Source organism: Ranitomeya variabilis, chromosome 7, assembly GCF_051348905.1.
Source record: "Ranitomeya variabilis isolate aRanVar5 chromosome 7, aRanVar5.hap1, whole genome shotgun sequence".
Lineage (NCBI taxonomy): Eukaryota > Metazoa > Chordata > Amphibia > Anura > Dendrobatidae > Ranitomeya > Ranitomeya variabilis.
In genome coordinates this window covers 104,370,376-104,388,132 of record NC_135238.1, presented here as the reverse complement: position 1 = coordinate 104,388,132, position 17,757 = coordinate 104,370,376, and positions in this window count along the sequence as shown.

Sequence of the window (17,757 nt, the reverse complement as noted above, 5' to 3'; positions counted from 1 at the left end):
GGTTTAAGGCTACAGTTAGGGTTGGGGCTAAAGTTAGGGTTAGGGTTTGGATTACATTTACGGTTGGGAATAGGGTTGGGATTAGTGTTAGGGGTGTGTCTGGGTTAGAGGTGTGGTTAGGGTTACCGTTGGGATTAGGGTTAGGGGTGTGTTTGGATTGGGGTTTCAGTTATAATTGGGGGGTTTCCACTGTTTAGGCACATCAGGGGCTCTCCAAACGCGACATGGCGTCCGATCTCAATTTCAGCCAATTCTGCGTTGAAAAAGTAAAACAGTGCTCCTTCCCTTCCGAGCTCTCACGTGCGCCCAAACAGGGGTTTACCCCAACATATGGGGTATCAGCGTACTCGGAACACATTAGAGAACAACTTTTGGGGTCCAATTTCTCCTTTTCTCCTGTTACCCTTGGGAAAATACAAAACTGTGGGCTAAAAAATAATTTTTGTGGAAAAAAAATATTTTTTATTTGCATGGCTCTGCGTTATAAACTGTAGTGAAACACTTGGGGGTTAAAAGCTCTCACAACACATCTAGATGAGTTCCTTAGGGGGTCTAGTTTCCAAAATGGTGTCACTTGTGGTTTTTTTTTACTGTTTAGGTACATTAGGGGCTCTGCAAAGGCAATGTGACGCCTGCAGACCATTCCATCTAAGTCTGCTCCTTCCCTTCCGAGCCCTCCCATGCGCCCAAACAGTGGTTCCCCCCCCACAAATGGGGTATCAGCGTACTCAGGACAAATTGTACAACAACTTTTGAGGTCCAATTTCTCCTGTTATCCTCGGGAAAATACAAAACTGGGGGCTAAAAAATAATTTTTGTGGGAAAAATTTTTGTTTTATTTTTACGGCTCTGCATTATAAACTTCTGAGAAGCACTTGGTGGGTCAAAGTGCTCACTACACCTCTAGATAAGTTCCTTAGGGGGTCTACTTTCCAAAATGGTGTCACTTGTGGGGGGTTTCAATGTTTAGGCACATCAATGGCTCTCCAAACGCAACATGGCGTCCCATCTCAATTCCTGTCAATTTTGCAGTGAAAAGTCAAACGGCGCTCCTTCCCTTCCGAGCTCTCCCATGCGCCCAAACAGTGGTTTACCCCCACATATGGGGTATCAGCGTACTCAGGACAAATTGTACAACAACTTTTGGGGTCCAATTTCGTCTCTTACCCTTGGGAAAATAAAAAATTGGGGGCGAAAAGATAATTTTTGTGAAAAAATATGATTTTTTAATTTTACGGTTCTGCATTATAAACTTCTGTGAAGCACTTGGTGAGTCAATGTGCTCACCACACCTCTAGATAAGCTCCTTAGGGGGTCTACTTTCCAAAATGGTGTCACTTGTGGGGGCTTTCAATGTTTAGGCACATCAGGGGCTCTCCAAACGCAACATGGCGTCCCATCTCAATTCCAGTCAATTTTGCATTGAAAAGTCAAATGGCGCTCCTTCGCTTCCGAGCTCTGTCATGCGCCCAAACAGTGGTTTACCCCCACATATGGGGTATCGGCATACTCAGGAAAAATTGTACAACATCTTTTGGGGTCCATTTTCTCCTGTTACCCTTGGTAAAATAAAACAAATTGGAGATGAATTAAATTTTGTGCGAAAAAAAGTTAAATGTTCATTTTTATTTAAGCATTCCAAAAATTCCTGTGAAACACCTGAAGGGTTAATAAACTTTTTGAATGTGGATTTGAGCACCTTGAGGGGTGCAGTTTTTAGAATGGTGTCACACTTGGGTATTTTCTATCATATAGACCCCTCAAAATGACTTCAAATGAGATGTGGTCCCTAAAAAAAAATGGTGTTGTAAAAATGAGAAATTGCTTGTCAAATTTTAACCCTTATAACTCCCTAACAAAAAAAAATTTTGGCTCCAAAATTGTGCTGATGTAAAGTAGACATGTGGGAAATGTTACTTATTAAGTATTTTGTGTGACATATCACTGTGATTTAATTGCATAAAAATTCAAAGTTGGAAAATTGCTAAATTTTCAAAATTTTTGCCAAATTTCCGTTTTTTTCACAAATAAATGCAGGTAATATCAAAGAAATTTTACCACTATCATGAAGTACAATATGTCTCAAGAAAACAATGTCAGAATTACCTGGATCCGTTGAAGCGTTCCAGAGTTATTACCTCATAAAGGGACAGTGGTCAGAATTGTAAAAATTGGCCTGGTCATTAACGTGCAAACCACCTTTGGGGGTGAAGGGGTTAATAACAACAGTGTGGTGATATGTTGGGGGTGGGATTATGTGTGGTGATGTGGTGGGGGGGTGCGATTATGTGTGGTAATGTGGTGGGGGCAGGATTATGTGTGGTAATGTGGTGGGGGGCAGGATTATGTGTGGCAATGTGGTGGGGGTGATATGTGTGGTAATGTGGTGGGGGGCGCGATTATGTGTGGTGATGTGGTGGGGGGGCTGGATTATGTGTGGTGATGTGTTGGGGCCGGGATTATGTGTGGTGATGTGTTAGGGGGCGGGATTATGTGTAATGATGTGGTGGGGGGCAGGATTATGTGTGGTAATATGGTGGGGGGGCGGGGTTATGTGTGGTAATGTGGTGGGGGTGGGATTGTGTGGTGATGTGGTGGGGGGCGGGATTATGTGTGGTGATGGGGGGGCGGGATTATGTGTGGTGATGGGGTGGGGGGCAAGATTATGTGTGGTGGGGGGCGGGATTGTGTGTGGTGATGTGGTGGGGAGCAGGATTATGTGTGGTGATGTGATGTGGTGGGAGGCGGAGCTACTGTGCAGGGGGCGGGATTAGCGAGTAATCACGATGCCTCTTATATGTATAGATATGTTTTATGCTGTCATCGTTCCAGGTCTTTGCCTGTAAAGTGGCAGCCTCATTATACACCTGTATAAGTGTCTAGTGAAGCAGTACAGACTACTTTGTAGCATAGCTTTTTCCTCAGAGTGTTAGCTCTTGTGACCAGGGCCCCTGCTACTCGGTTGTAGTCTTAACCTGTATTACTCTCTGATATGTGGCGTTTTTGTACACGTCCTTTCTGAATTAGTAAGCGCTGTGATATGTGTTTGTGCTGTATAAGATTACAATTTGTAAAACTAGATGGGTATTTCCTGAAGGAACTACAGATAGTGCTTTGGAATGGTGCCCGGGTTGCCCCAGCAAGACTTTCACACTTGGGTGCCCCTCAGGCGCTGTTTTGGTAGTTGTAGCCACTCTGGGTCCGATTTGGCGGGCGGCACCACTCCGGGTCCGATTTGGCGGGCGGCGCCACTCCGGGTCCGATTTGGCGGGCGGCGCCACTCTGGCGGGCGGCGCCACTCTGGGTCCGATTTGGCGTTCGGCGCCACTCTGGGTCCGATTTGGTGGGCGGCGCCACTCTGGGTCCGATTTGGCGGGCGGCGCCACTGTGGGTCCGATTTGGCGGGCGGCACCACTCTGGGTCCGATTTGGTGGGCGGCGCCACTCTGGGTCCGATTTGGCGGGCGGCGCCACTCTGGGTCCGATTTGGCGGGCGGCGCCACTCCGGGTCCGATTCGGCGGGCGGCGCCACTCTGGCGGGCGGCGCCACTCCGGGTCCGATTTGGCGGGCGGCGCCACTCCGGGTCCGATTTGGCGGGCAGCGCCACTCCGGGTCCGATTTGGCGGGCGGTGCCACTCTGGGTCCGATTTGGCCGGCGGCGCCACTCTGGGTCCGATTTGGCCGGCGGCGCCACTCTGGGTCCAATTTGGCCGGCGGCGCCACTCTGGGTCCGATTTGGCCGGCGGCGCCACTCTGGGTCCGATTTGGCGGGCGGCGCCACTCTGGGTCCGATTTGGCGGGCTGCGCCACTCCGGGTCTGATTTGGCGGGCGGCGCCACTCTGGCGGGCGGCGCCACTCCGGGTCCGATTTGGCGGGCGGCGCCACTCCGGGTCCAATTTGGCGGGCGGCGCCACTCCGGGGCCGATTTGGCGGGCGGCGCCACTCCGGGTCCGATTTGGGGGGCGGCGCCACTCTGGGTCCGATTTGGCGGGCGGCGCCACTCTGGGTCCGATTTGGCGGGCGGCGCCACTCTTGGTCCGATTTGGCGGACGGCGCCACTCTGGGTCCGATTTGGCGGGCGGCGCCACTCTGGGTCCGATTTGGCGGGCGGCGCCACTCTGGGTCCGATTTGGCGGGCGGCGCCACTCTGGGTCCGATTTGGTGAGCGGGGCAATAATTATAATAAGACTACAGATAGTGCTTTGAAATTGTGCTGTGCTATCACTTTAAGAGCTGATATTATCTGGCAAAACTGTGCTGGTGAGGTCATGTACAGTTCGCAGCCGTTGGCATAGTAACTGGGCCTGACTGCGCATATCAATGAGCTAATCAGCCAGGTGGCAGGTGGCAGGTACATTCAAATTGCCTCAGAAACCCGGCCATTATAATCTATGGGAAAATTTCCCTATTGAAATGCATTACAATGAGGGGAAAAAACATTTTCAAACGCAAATTGCGCCAAAACTACAAATGCGATCGACACGAAAAATACTTAGCACACCTCTTGGGGACGCTGGCTTCGAAATGACACCTCACTGGAGTCTGTGAGTGAAGCGGTTCGGGCCGCATTACGTGCGGACTGAATAATAACTAGATGGGTATTTCCTGAAGGAACTACAGATAGTGCTTTGGAATGGTGCCCGGGCTGCCCCTGCAAGACTTTCACACTTGGGTGCCCCTCAGGCGCAGGTTTGGTAGTTGTAGCCCCTCAGGGCTTGGGGGGCCGGGTCACTCTGGGTCCGATTTGGTGGGCCGGGTCACTCTGGGTCCGATTTGGTGGGCCGGGTCACTTTGGGTCCGATTTGGTGGGCCGGGTCACTCTGGGTCCGATTTGGTGGGCCGGGTCACTCTGGGTCCGATTTGGTGGGCCGGGTCACTCTGGGTCCGATTTGGTGGGCCGGGTCACTCTGGGTCCGATTTGGTGGCCCGGGTCACTCTGGGTCCGATTTGGTGGCCCGGGTCACTCTGGGTCCGATTTGGTGGCCCGGGTCACTCTGGGCCCGATTTTGTGGCCCGGGTCACTCTGGGCCCGATTTGGTGGCCCGGGTCACTCTGGGCCCGATTTGGTGGCCCGGGTCACTCTGGGTCCGATTTGGTGGCCCGGGTCACTCTGGGTCCGATTTGGTGGCCCGGGTCACTCTGGGTCCGATTTGGTGGCCCGGGTCACTCTGGGTCCGATTTGGTGGCCCGGGTCACTCTGGGTCCGATTTGGTGGCCCGGGTCACTCTGGGTCCGATTTGGTGGCCCGGGTCACTCTGGGCCCGATTTGGTGGCCCGGGTCACTCTGGGTCCGATTTGGTGGCCCGGGTCACTCTGGGTCCGATTTGGTGGCCCGGGTCACTCTGGGTCCGATTTGGTGGCCCGGGTCACTCTGGGTCCGATTTGGTGGCCCGGGTCACTCTGGGTCCGATTTGGTGGCCCGGGTCACTCTGGGTCCGATTTGGTGGCCCGGGTCACTCTGGGTCCGATTTGGTGGTCCGGGTCACTCTGGGTCCGATTTGGTGGCCCGGGTCACTCTGGGTCCGATTTGGTGGCCCGGGTCACTCTGGGTCCGATTTGGTGGTCCGGGTCACTCTGGGTCCGATTTGGTGGCCCGGGTCACTCCGGGTCCGATTTGGTGGGCCGGGTCACTCCGGGTCCGATTTGGTGGGCCGGGCCACTCCGGGTCCGATTTGGTGGGCCGGGCCTCTCCGGGTCTGATTTGGCGGGCGGCGCCACTCCGGGTCCGATTTGGCGGGCGGCGCCACTCGGGGTCCGATTTGGCGGGCGGCGCCACTCGGGGTCCGATTTGGCGGGCGGCGCCACTCTGGGTCCGATTTGGCGGGCGGCGCCACTCTGGGTCCGATTTGGTGGGCGGCGCCACTCTGGGTCCGATTTGGCGGGCGGCGCCACTCTGGGTCCGATTTGGCGGGCGGCGCCACTCTGGGTCCGATTTGGCGGGCGGCGCCACTCTGGGTCCGATTTGGCGGGCGGCGCCACTCTGGGTCCGATTTGGCGGGCGGCGCCACTCTGGGTCCGATTTGGCGGGCGGCGCCACTCTCGGTCCGATTTGGCGGGCGGCGCCACTCTCGGTCCGATTTGGCGGGCGGCGCCACTCTCGGTCCGATTTGGTGGGCGGCGCCACTCTGGGTCCGATTTTGCGGGCGGCGCCACTCTGGGTCCGATTTGGCGGGCGGCGCCACTCTGGGTCCGATTTTGCGGGCGGCGCCACTCTGGGTCCGATTTGGCGGGCGGCGCCACTCTGGGTCCGATTTGGCGAGCGGCGCCACTCTGGGTCCGATTTGGCGGGCGGCGCCACACTGGGTCCGATTTGTTGGGCGGCGCCACTCTGGGTCCGATTTGGCGGGCGGCGCCACTCTGGGTCCGATTTGGCGGGCTGCGCCACTCTGGGTCCGATTTGGCGTTCGGCGTCACTCTGGGTCCGATTTGGCGGGCGGCGCCACTCTGGGTCCGATTTGGCGTTCGGCGCCACTCTGGGTCCGATTTGGCGGGCGGCGCCACTCTGGGTCTGATTTGGCGGGCGGCGCCACTCTGGGTCCGATTTGGTGGGCGGCGCCACACTGGGTCCGATTTGGCGGGCGGCGCCACTCTGGGTCCGATTTGGCGGGCGGCGCCACTCTGGGTCCGATTTGGCGGGCGGCTTCACTCTGGGTCCGATTTGGCGGGCGGCGCCACTCTGGGTCCGATTTGGCGGGTGGCGCCACTCTGGGTCCGATTTGGCGGGCGGCGCCACTCTGGGTCCGATTTGGCGGGCGGCGCCACTCTGGGTTCGATTTGGCGGGCGGCGCCACTCTGGGTCCGATTTGGCGGGCGGCGCCACACTGAGTCCGATTTGGCGGGCGGCGCCACTCTGGGTCCGATTTGGCGGGCGGCGCCACTCTGGGTCCGATTTGGCGGGCGGCGCCACTCTGGGTCCGATTTGGCGAGCGGCGCCACTCTGGGTCCGATTTGGCGGGTGGCGCCACTCTGGGTCCGATTTGGCGGGCGGCGCCACTCTGGGTCCGATTTGGCGTTCGGCGCCACTCTGGGTCCGATTTGGCGGGCGGCGCCACTCTGGGTCCGATTTTGCGGGCGGCGCCACTCTGGGTCCGATTTTGCGGGCGGCGCCACTCTGGGTCCGATTTGGCAGGCGGCGCCACTCTGGGTCCGATTTGGTGAGCGGGGCAATAATTATAATAAGACTACAGATAGTGCTTTGAAATTGTGCTGTGCTATCACTTTAAGAGCTGATATTATCTGGCAAAACTGTGCTGGGGTCATGTACAGTTCGCAGGCGTTGGCATAGTAACTGGGCCTGACTGCACATATCAATGAGCTAATCAGCCAGGTGGCAGATGGCAGGTACATTTCAAATTGCCTCAGAAACCCGGCCATTATAACCTATGGGAAAATTTCCCAATTGAAATGCATTACAATGAGGGGAAAAAACATTTTCAAACGCAAATTGCGCCAAAACTACAAATCCGATCGACATGAAAAATACTTAGCACACCTCTTGGGGACGCTGGCTTCGAAATGACACCTCACTGGAGTCTGTGAGTGAAGCGGTTCGGTCCGCATTACGTGCGGACTGAATAATAATAATAACTAGATGGGTATTTCCTGAAGGAACTACAGATAGTGCTTTGGAATGGTGCCCGGGTTGCCCCAGCAAGACTTTCACACTTGGGTGCCCCTCAGGCGCTGGCTTGGTAGTTGTAGCCCCTAAAGGGGTGAGGCCACTATGGGTCCGATTTGGTGGGCGGGGTCACTCTGGGACCAATTTGGTGGGCGGGGTCACTCTGGGACCAATTTGGTGGGCGGGGTCACTCTGGGACCGATTTGGCGGGCGGCGCCACTCTGGGTCCGATTTGGCGGGCGGCGCCACTCTGGGTCCGATTTGGCGGGCGGCGCCACTCTGGGTCCGATTTGGCGGGCGGCGCCACTCTGGGTCCGATTTGGCGGGCGGCGCCACTCTGGGTCCGATTTGGCGGGCGGCGCCACTCTGGGTCCGATTTGGCGGGCGGCGCCACTCTGGGTCCGATTTGGCGGGCGGCGCCACTCTGGGTCCGATTTGGCGGGCGGCGCCACTCTGGGTCCGATTTGGCGGGCGGCGCCACTCTGGGTCCGATTTGGCGGGCCGGGTCACTCTGGGTCCGATTTGGCGGGCCGGGTCACTCTGGGTCCGATTTGGTGGCCCGGGTCACTCTGGGTCCGATTTGGTGGGCCGGGTCACTCTGGGTCCGATTTGGTGGGCCGGGTCACTCTGGGTCCGATTTGGTGGGCCGGGTCACTCTGGGTCCGATTTGGTGGGCCGGGTCACTCTGGGTCCGATTTGGTGGGCCGGGTCACTCTGGGTCCGATTTGGTGGGCCGGGTCACTCTGGGTCCGATTTGGTGGCCCGGGTTACTCTGGGTCCGATTTGGTGGCCCGGGTCACTCTGGGTCCGATTTGGTGGCCCGGGTCACTCTGGGTCCGATTTGGTGGCCCGGGTCACTCTGGGTCCGATTTGGTAGCCCGGGTCACTCTGGGTCCGATTTGGTGGCCCGGGTCACTCTGGGTCCGATTTGGTGGCCCGGGTCACTCTGGGTCCGATTTGGTGGCCCGGGTCACTCTGGGTCCGATTTGGTGGCCCGGGTCACTCTGGGTCCGATTTGGTGGCCCGGGTCACTCTGGGTCCGATTTGGTGGCCCGGGTCACTCTGGGTTTGATTTGGTGGGCCGGGTCACTCTGGGTCCGATTTGGTGGCCCGGGTCACTCTGGGCCCGATTTGGTGGCCCGGGTCACTCTGGGTCCGATTTGGTGGCCCGGGTCACTCTGGGTCCGATTTGGTGGCCCGGGTCACTCTGGGTCCGATTTGGTGGCCCGGGTCACTCTGGGTCCGATTTGGTGGCCCGGGTCACTCTGGGTCCGATTTGGTGGCCCGGGTCACTCTGGGTCCGATTTGGTGGCCCGGGTCACTCTGGGTCCGATTTGGTGGCCCGGGTCACTCTGGGTCCGATTTGGTGGCCCGGGTCACTCTGGGTCCGATTTGGTGGCCCGGGTCACTCTGGGTCCGATTTGGTGGCCCGGGTCACTCTGGGTCCGATTTGGTGGCCCGGGTCACTCTGGGTCCGATTTGGTGGCCCGGGTCACTCTGGGTCCGATTTGGTGGCCCGGGTCACTCTGGGTTTGATTTGGTGGCCCGGGTCACTCTGGGTGCGATTTGGTGGGCCGGGTCACTCTGGGTCCGATTTGGTGGGCCGGGTCACTCTGGGTCCGATTTGGTGGGCCGGGTCACTCTGGGTCCGATTTGGTGGCTCGGGTCACTCTGGGTCCGGATTTGGTGGGCCGGGTCACTCTGGGTCCGATTTGGTGGGCCGGGTCACTCTGGGTCCGATTTGGTGGGCCGGGTCACTCTGGGTCCGATTTGGTGGGCCGGGTCACTCTGGGTCCGATTTGGTGGGCCGGGTCACTCTGACTGACAGCAGGATAAGGGAATGGCTGATAACAGAGAATAGACTGACAGCAGGACAAGGGAATGGCTGATAACAGAGAGAATAGACTGACAGCAGGACGGGGAATGGCTGATAACAGAGAGAATAGACTGACAGCAGGACAGGGGAATGGCTGATAACAGAGAGAATAGACTGACAGCAGGACAGGGGAATGGCTGATAACAGAGAGAATAGACTGACAGCAGGACGGGGAATGGCTGATAACAGAGAGAATAGACTGACAGCAGGACAGGGGAATGGCTGATAACAGAGAGAAATAGACTGACAGCAGTACGGGGAATGGCTGATAACAGAGAGAAATAGATGGGTATTTCCTGAAGGAACTACAGATAGTGCTTTGGAATGGTGCCCGGGTTGCCCCAGCAAGACTTTCACACTTGGGTGCCCCTCAGGCGCTGGTTTGGTAGTTGTAGCCACTCTGGGTCCGATTTGGTGGGCGCTGTATACTGCGGGGCTCTGCGCTGTATACTGCGGGGCTCTGCGCTGTATACTGCGGGGCTCTGCGCTGTATACTGCGGGGCTCTGCGCTGTATACTGCGGGGCTCTGCGCTGTATACTGCGGGGCTCTGCGCTGTATGCTGCGGGGCTCTGCGCTGTGTACTGCGCGGCTCTGCGCTGTGAACTGCACGGCTCTGCGCTTTATACTGCGCGGCTCTGCGCTGTGTACTGCACGGCTCTGCGCTGTGTACTGCGCGGCTCTGCGCTGTGTACTGCACGGCTCTGCGCTTTATACTGCGCGGCTCTGCGCTGTGTACTGCACGGCTCTGCGCTGTGTACTGCGCGGCTCTGCGCTGTGTACTGCGCGGCTCTGCGCTGTGTACTGCGCGGCTCTGCACTGTATACTGCGTGGCTGTGCAATATACTACGTGGACATGCATATTCTAGAATACCCGATGAGTTAGAATCGGGCCTCCATCTAATAATCATAAGACTACAGATAGTGGTTTGGAATTGTGCTGTACTGTCACTTTAAGAGCTGATATTATCTGACAAAACTTGTGAGCTGATGTAGAGTTCATAGGCGTTGGCATAGTAACTGTGTCTGACTGCGCATATCAATGAGCTAATCAGCCAGGTGGCAGTTATTTTTAGAAATTGCCTCAGAAACCAGCCCATTATAAACGTATGGGACAATTTCCCTATTGAAACGCATTGAAAGACTTTTTTCAAACACAAATTGCGCAAAAACTACAAATCCGATCGGCACGAAAAATACTTAGCACACCTCTTGGGGACGCTGGCTTCGAAATGACACCTCACTGGAGTCTGTGAGTTTAGCGGTTCGGGCCGCATTACGTGCGGACTGAATAATAAGAATAAGAAGAAGTTTACCACGGTGGAATAACAGTATAGTGCTTTGTTCCAAAGCACTATAACTAGATGGGTATTTCCTGAAGGAACTACAGATAGTGCTTTGGAATGGTGCCGGGCTGCCCCTGCAAGACTTTCACACTTGGGTGCCCCTCAGGCGGTCCGATTTGGTGGGTTGGGTCAATCTGGGTCTGATTTTGTGGGCGGGGTAAATCTAGGTCCGATTCGGTGGGCGGGGTCACTTTTGGTCCGATTCTGTGGGCGCGGCCACTCTGGGTCCGATTCGGTGGGCGGAGCCACTCTGGGTCCGATTTGGTGGGCGGGGCACCTTAGGGACCAATTTGGTGGGTGGGGTCACTCGGTCCGATTTGGTGGGCTGGGCACCTCAGGGTCTCATTTGGTGGGCTGGGCACCTCAGGGTCCGATTTGGTGGGTGGGGTCACTCTGGGTCCGATTTGGTGGAAGGGGGTCACTCTGGGTCTGATTTGGTGGAAGGGGTCACTCTGGGTTCGATTTGGTGGGCGGAGCCACTCTGGGTCCGATTTGGTGGGCGGGGTCACTCTGGGTCCGATTTGGTGGGCGGGGTCACTCTGGGTCCGATTTGGTGAGCCGGGCCCCTCGGGGTCCGATTTGGTGAGCGGGGTAATCTACTATATAATTGTCTAAGGGCACTTCCGTCTTTCTGTCTCACAACACCGCTACGTCATCATCTCATGAGACCGCAATGCACTCTTGGGACCGGAGCGCGCAACAAGCATCGGGTACCGGCCACTCCAGGTGCAACAAGCATCGTGTACCGGCCGCTCTAGGAGGTGCAACAACCATCAGATACCGGCCGCTCCAGGAGGTGAGTATGTAACTTTTTTATTTTAATTCTTTTTTTTTTTTTTAACAGGGATATGCAGTATACTATGTGACTGGACAATATACTACGTGACTGGGCAGTATAACTACGTGGCTCTGCGCTGTATACTGCGTGGCTCTCCGCTGTATACTGCGTGGCTCTGCGCTGTATACTACGCGGCTCTGCGCTGTATACTACGCGGCTCTGCGCTGTATACTGCGCGGCTCTGCGTTTTCTACTGCGCGGCTCTGCGCTATATACTGCGTGGCTCTTCGCTGTATACTACGCGGCTCTGCGCTGTGTACTGTGCGGCTCTGCGCTGTGTACTGCGCGTGTCCGTGCTGTGTACTGCGTGTGTCTGCGCTGTATACTGCGCGGCTCTGCGCTGTGTACTGCGCGGCTCTGCACTGTGTACTGCACGGCTCTGCGCTGTATACTGCGGGGTTCTGCACTGTATACTGCGGGGCTCTGCGCTGTATACTACGCGGCTCTGCGCTGTATACTGCGCGGCTCTGCGCTGTATACTGCGTGGCTCTACGCTGTGTACTGCGCGGCTCTGCGCTGTATACTGCACAGCTCTGCGCTGTATACTGGGCGGCTCTGCGCTGTGTACTGCGCGGCTCTGCGCTGTATACTGCGCGGCTCTGCGCTGTATACTGCACGGCTCTGCGCTGTGTACTGCGCGGCTCTGCGCTGTATACTGCGCGGCTCTGCGCTGTGTACTGCGCGGCTCTGCGCTATGTACTGTGCGGCTCTGCGCTGTGTACTGCGCGGCTCTGCGCTGTGTACTGCGCGGCTCTGCGCTGTGTACTGCGCGGCTCTGCGCTTTATACTGTGCGGCTCTGCGCTCTGTACTGCGCGGCTCTGCGCTGTGTACTGCGCGGCTCTGCGCTGTATACTGCGCTGCTCTGCGCTGTGTACTGCGCGGCTCTGCGCTGTGTACTGCGCGGCTCTGCGCTGTGTACTGCGCGGCTCTGCGCTGTATACTGCGCGGCTCTGCGCTGTGTACTGCGCGACTCTGCGCTTTGTACTGCGCGGCTCTGCGCTGTGTACTGCGCGGCTCTGCGCTGTGTACTGCGCGGCTCTGCGCTGTGTACTGCGCGGCTCTGCGCTTTATACTGCGCGACTCTGCGCTCTGTACTGCGCGGCTCTGCGCTGTGTACTGCGTGGCTCTGCGCTGTGTACTGCGCGGCTCTGCGCTCTATACTGCGCGGCTCTGCGCTCTGTACTGCGCGGCTCTGCGCTGTGTACTGCGCGGCTCTGCGCTGTGTACTGCGCGGCTCTGCGCTGTGTACTGCACGGCTCTGCGCTGTGTACTGCGCGGCTCTGCACTGTGTACTGCTCGGCTCTGCGCTGTGTACTGCGCGGCTCTCCGCTGTGTACTGCGTGGCTCTGCGCTGTGTACTGCGCTGCTCTGCGCTGTGTACTGCGCGGCTCTGCGCTTCATACTGCGCGGCTTTGCGCTGTGTACTGCGCGGCTCTGCGCTGTGTACTGCGCGGCTCTGCGCTGTGTACTGCATGGCTCTGCGCTTTATACTGCGCGGCTCTGCGCTGTGTACTGCACGGCTCTGCGCTGTGTACTGCGCGGCTCTGCGCGGTATACTGCGCGGCTCTGCGCTTTATACTGTGCGGCTCTGCGCTGTGTACTGCACGGCTCTGCGCTGTGTACTGCGCGGCTCTGCGCTGTGTACTGCTCGGCTCTGCGCTGTGTACTGCTCGGCTCTGCGCTGTGTACTGCGCGGCTCTCCGCTTTATACTGCGCGGCTCTGCGCTGTGTACTGAACGGCTCTGCGCTGTATACTGCGCGGCTCTGCGCTGTATACTGCGCGGCTCTGCGCTGTATACTGCGCAGCTCTGCGCTTTGTACTGCGCGGCTCTGCGCTATATACTGCGTGGCTCTTCGCTGTATACTACGCGGCTCTGCGCTGTGTACTGCGCGGCTCTGCGCTGTGTACTGCGCGTGTCCGTGCTGTGTACTGTGCGGCTCTGCGCTGTGTACAGCGCGGCTCTGCACTGTGTACTGCACGGCTCTGCGCTGTATACTGCGGGGCTCTGCACTGTATACTGCGGGGCTCTGCGCTGTATACTACGCGGCTCAGCACTGTATACTGCGCGGCTCTGCGCTGCATACTGCGTGGCTCTACGCTGCGTACTGCGCGGCTCTGCGCTGTATACTGGGTGGCTCTGCGCTGTGTACTGCGCGGCTCTGTGCTGTGTACTGCGCGGCTCTGCACTGTGTACTGCGCGGCTCTGCGCTGTGTACTGCGCGGCTCTGCGCTGTGTACTGCGCGGCTCTGCGCTCTATACTGCGCGGCTCTGCGCTCTGTACTGCGCGGCTCTGCGCTGTGTACTGCGCGGCTCTGCGCTGTGTACTGCGCGGCTCTGCGCTGTGTACTGCACGGCTCTGCGCTGTGTACTGCGCGGCTCTGCACTGTGTACTGCTCGGCTCTGCGCTGTGTACTGCGCGGCTCTCCGCTGTGTACTGCGTGGCTCTGCGCTGTGTACTGCGCTGCTCTGCGCTGTGTACTGCGCGGCTCTGCGCTTCATACTGCGCGGCTTTGCGCTGTGTACTGCGCGGCTCTGCGCTGTGTACTGCGCGGCTCTGCGCTGTGTACTGCATGGCTCTGCGCTTTATACTGCGCGGCTCTGCGCTGTGTACTGCACGGCTCTGCGCTGTGTACTGCGCGGCTCTGCGCGGTATACTGCGCGGCTCTGCGCTTTATACTGTGCGGCTCTGCGCTCTGTACTGCACGGCTCTGCGCTGTGTACTGCGCGGCTCTGCGCTGTGTACTGCTCGGCTCTGCGCTGTGTACTGCGCGGCTCTCCGCTTTATACTGCGCGGCTCTGCGCTGTGTACTGCGCGGCTCTGCGCTGTGTACTGCGCGGCTCTGCGCTGTGTACTGCGCGGCTCTGCGCTGTGTACTGCGCGGCTTTGCGCTGTGTACTGCATGGCTCTGCGCTGTGTACTGCGCGGCTCTGCGCTGTGTACTGCGCGGCTCTGCGCTGTGTACTGCACGGCTCTGCGCTGTGTACTGCACGGCTCTGCGCTGTATACTGCGCGGCTCTGCGCTGTGTACTGCACAGCTCTGCGCTGTGTACTGCGCGGCTCTGCGCTGTGTACTGCGCGGCTCTGCGCTTTATACTGCGCGGCTCTGCGCTGTGTACTGCGCGGCTCTGCGCTGTGTACTGCGCGGCTCTGCGCTGTGTACTGCACGGCTCTGCGCTTTATACTGCGCGGCTCTGCGCTGTGTACTGCGCGGCTCTGCGCTGTGTACTGCGCGGCTCTGCGCTGTGTACTGCACGGCTCTGCGCTTTATACTGCACGGCTCTGCGCTGTGTACTGCACGGCTCTGCGCTGTGTACTGCGCGGCTCTGCGCTGTGTACTGCACGGCTCTGCGCTTTATACTGCACGGCTCTGCGCTTTATACTGCGCGGCTCTGCGCTTTATACTGCGCGGCTCTGCGCTGTGTACTGCGCGGCTCTGCGCTTTATACTGCGCGGCTCTGCGCTGTGTACTGCGCGGCTCTGCGCTGTGTACTGCGTGGCTCTGCGCTGTGTACTGCGTGGCTCTGCGCTTTGTACTGTGTGGCTGTGCAATATACTACGTGGACATACATATTCTAGAATACCCGATGAGTTAGAATCGGGCCACAGTCTAATAATTATAAGACTACAGATAGTGGTTTGGAATTGTGCTGTACTGTCACTTTAAGAGCTGATATTATCTGACAAAACTTGTGACCTGGTGAGCTGATGTAGACTTCATAGGCGTTGGCATAGTAACTGTGTCTGACTGCGCATATCAATGAGCTAATCAGCCAGGTGGCAGTTATTTTTAGAAATTGCCTCAGAAACCAGCCCATTATAAACGTATAGGAAAATTTCTCTATTGAAACGCATTGAAAGACTTTTTTCAAACACAAATTGCGCAAAAACTACAAATCCGATCGGCACGAAAAATACTTAGCACACCTCTTGGGGACGCTGGCTTCGAAATGACACCTCACTGGAGTCTGTGAGTTTAGCGGTTCGGGCCGCATTACGTGCGGACTGAATAATAAGAATAAGAAGAAGTTTACCACGGTGGAATAACAGTATAGTGCTTTGTTCCAAAGCACTATAACTAGATGGGTATTTCCTGAAGGAACTACAGATAGTGCTTTGGAATGGTGCCCGGGCTGCCCCTGCAAGACTTTCACACTTGGGTGCCCCTCAGGCGGTCCGATTTGGTGGGTTGGGTCAATCTGGGTCTGATTTTGTGGGCGGGGTAAATCTAGGTCTGATTCGGTGGGCGGGGTCACTTTTGGTCCGATTCTGTGGGCGCGGCCACTCTGGGTCCGATTCGGTGGGCGGAGCCACTCTGGGTCCGATTTGGTGGGCGGGGCACCTTAGGGACCAATTTGGTGGGTGGGGTCACTCGGTCCGATTTGGTGGGCTGGGCACCTCAGGGTCTGATTTGGTGGGCTGGGCACCTCAGGGTCCGATTTGGTGGGTGGGGTCACTCTGGGTCCGATTTGGTGGGCGGGGTCACTCTGGGCCCGATTTGGTGGAAGGGGTCACTCTGGGTCCGATTTGGTGGAAGGGGTCACTCTGGGTCTGATTTGGTGGAAGGGGTCACTCTGGGTCCGATTTGGTGGGCGGAGCCGCTCTGGGTCCGATTTGGTGGGCGGGGTCACTCTGGGTCTGATTTAGGGGGCGGGGTCACTCTGGGTCCGATTTGGTGGGCCGGGCCCCTCGGGGTCCGATTTGGTGGGCCGGGCCTCTCGGGTTCCGAATTGGTGAGCGGGGTAATCTACTATCTAATTATCTAAGGGCACTTCCGTCTTTCTGTCTCACAACACCGCTACGTCATCATCTCGTGAGACCGCAATGCACTCTTGGGACCGGAGCGCGCAACAAGCATCGGGTACCGGCCACTCCAGGTGCAACAAGCATCGTGTACCGGCCGCTCTAGGAGGTGCAACAACCATCAGATACCGGCCGCTCCAGGAGGTGAGTATGTAACTTTTTTATTTTAATTCTTTTTTTTTTTAACAGGGATATGCAGTATACTATGTGACTGGACAATATACTACGTGACTGGGCAGTATAACTACGTGGCTCTGCGCTGTATACTGCGTGGCTCTGTGCTGTATACTGCGTGGCTCTGCGCTGTATACTACGCGGCTCTGCGCTGTATACTACGCGGCTCTGCGCTGTATACTGCGTGGCTCTGCGCTGCGTACTGCGCGGCTCTGCGCTGTGTACTGCACGGCTCTGCGCTGTGTACTGCGCGGCTCTGCACTGTGTACTGCGCGTTCTGCGCTGTATACTGCGCGGCTCTGCGCTGTATACTGCGCAGCTCTGCGCAGCTCTGCGCTTTGTACTGCGCGGCTCTGCGCTATATACTGCGTGGCTCTTCGCTGTATACTACGCGGCTCTGCGCTGTGTACTGCGCGGCTCTGCGCTGTGTACTGCGCGTGTCCGTGCTGTGTACTGCGCGTGTCCGCGCTGTATACTGCGGGGCTCTGCACTGTATACTGCGGGGCTCTGCGCTGTATACTACGCGGCTCAGCGCTGTATACTGCGTGGCTCTGCGCTGCATACTGCGTGGCTCTACGCTGCGTACTGCGCGGCTCTGCGCTGTATACTGGGTGGCTCTGCGCTGTGTACTGCGCGGCTCTGTGCTGTGTACTGTGCGGCTCTGCACTGTGTACTGCGCGGCTCTGCGCTGTGTACTGCGCGGCTCTGCGCTGTGTACTGCGCGGCTCTGCGCTTTATACTGTGCGGCTCTGCGCTCTGTACTGGGCGGCTCTGCGCTGTGTACTGCGCAGCTCTGCGCTGTATACTGCGCGGCTCTGCGCTGTGTACTGCGCGGCTCTGCGCTGTGTACTGCACGGCTCTGCGCTGTGTACTGCTCGGCTCTGCGCTGTGTACTGCGCGGCTCTGCGCTGTGTACTGCGCGGCTCTGCGCTGTGTACTGCGCGGCTCTGCGCTGTGTACTGCGCGGCTCTGCACTGTGTACTGCCCGGCTCTGCGCGGTATACTGCGCGGCTCTGCGCTTTATACTGTGCGGCTCTGCGCTCTGTACTGCACGGCTCTGCGCTGTCTACTGCGCGGCTCTGCGCTGTGTACTGCGCGGCTC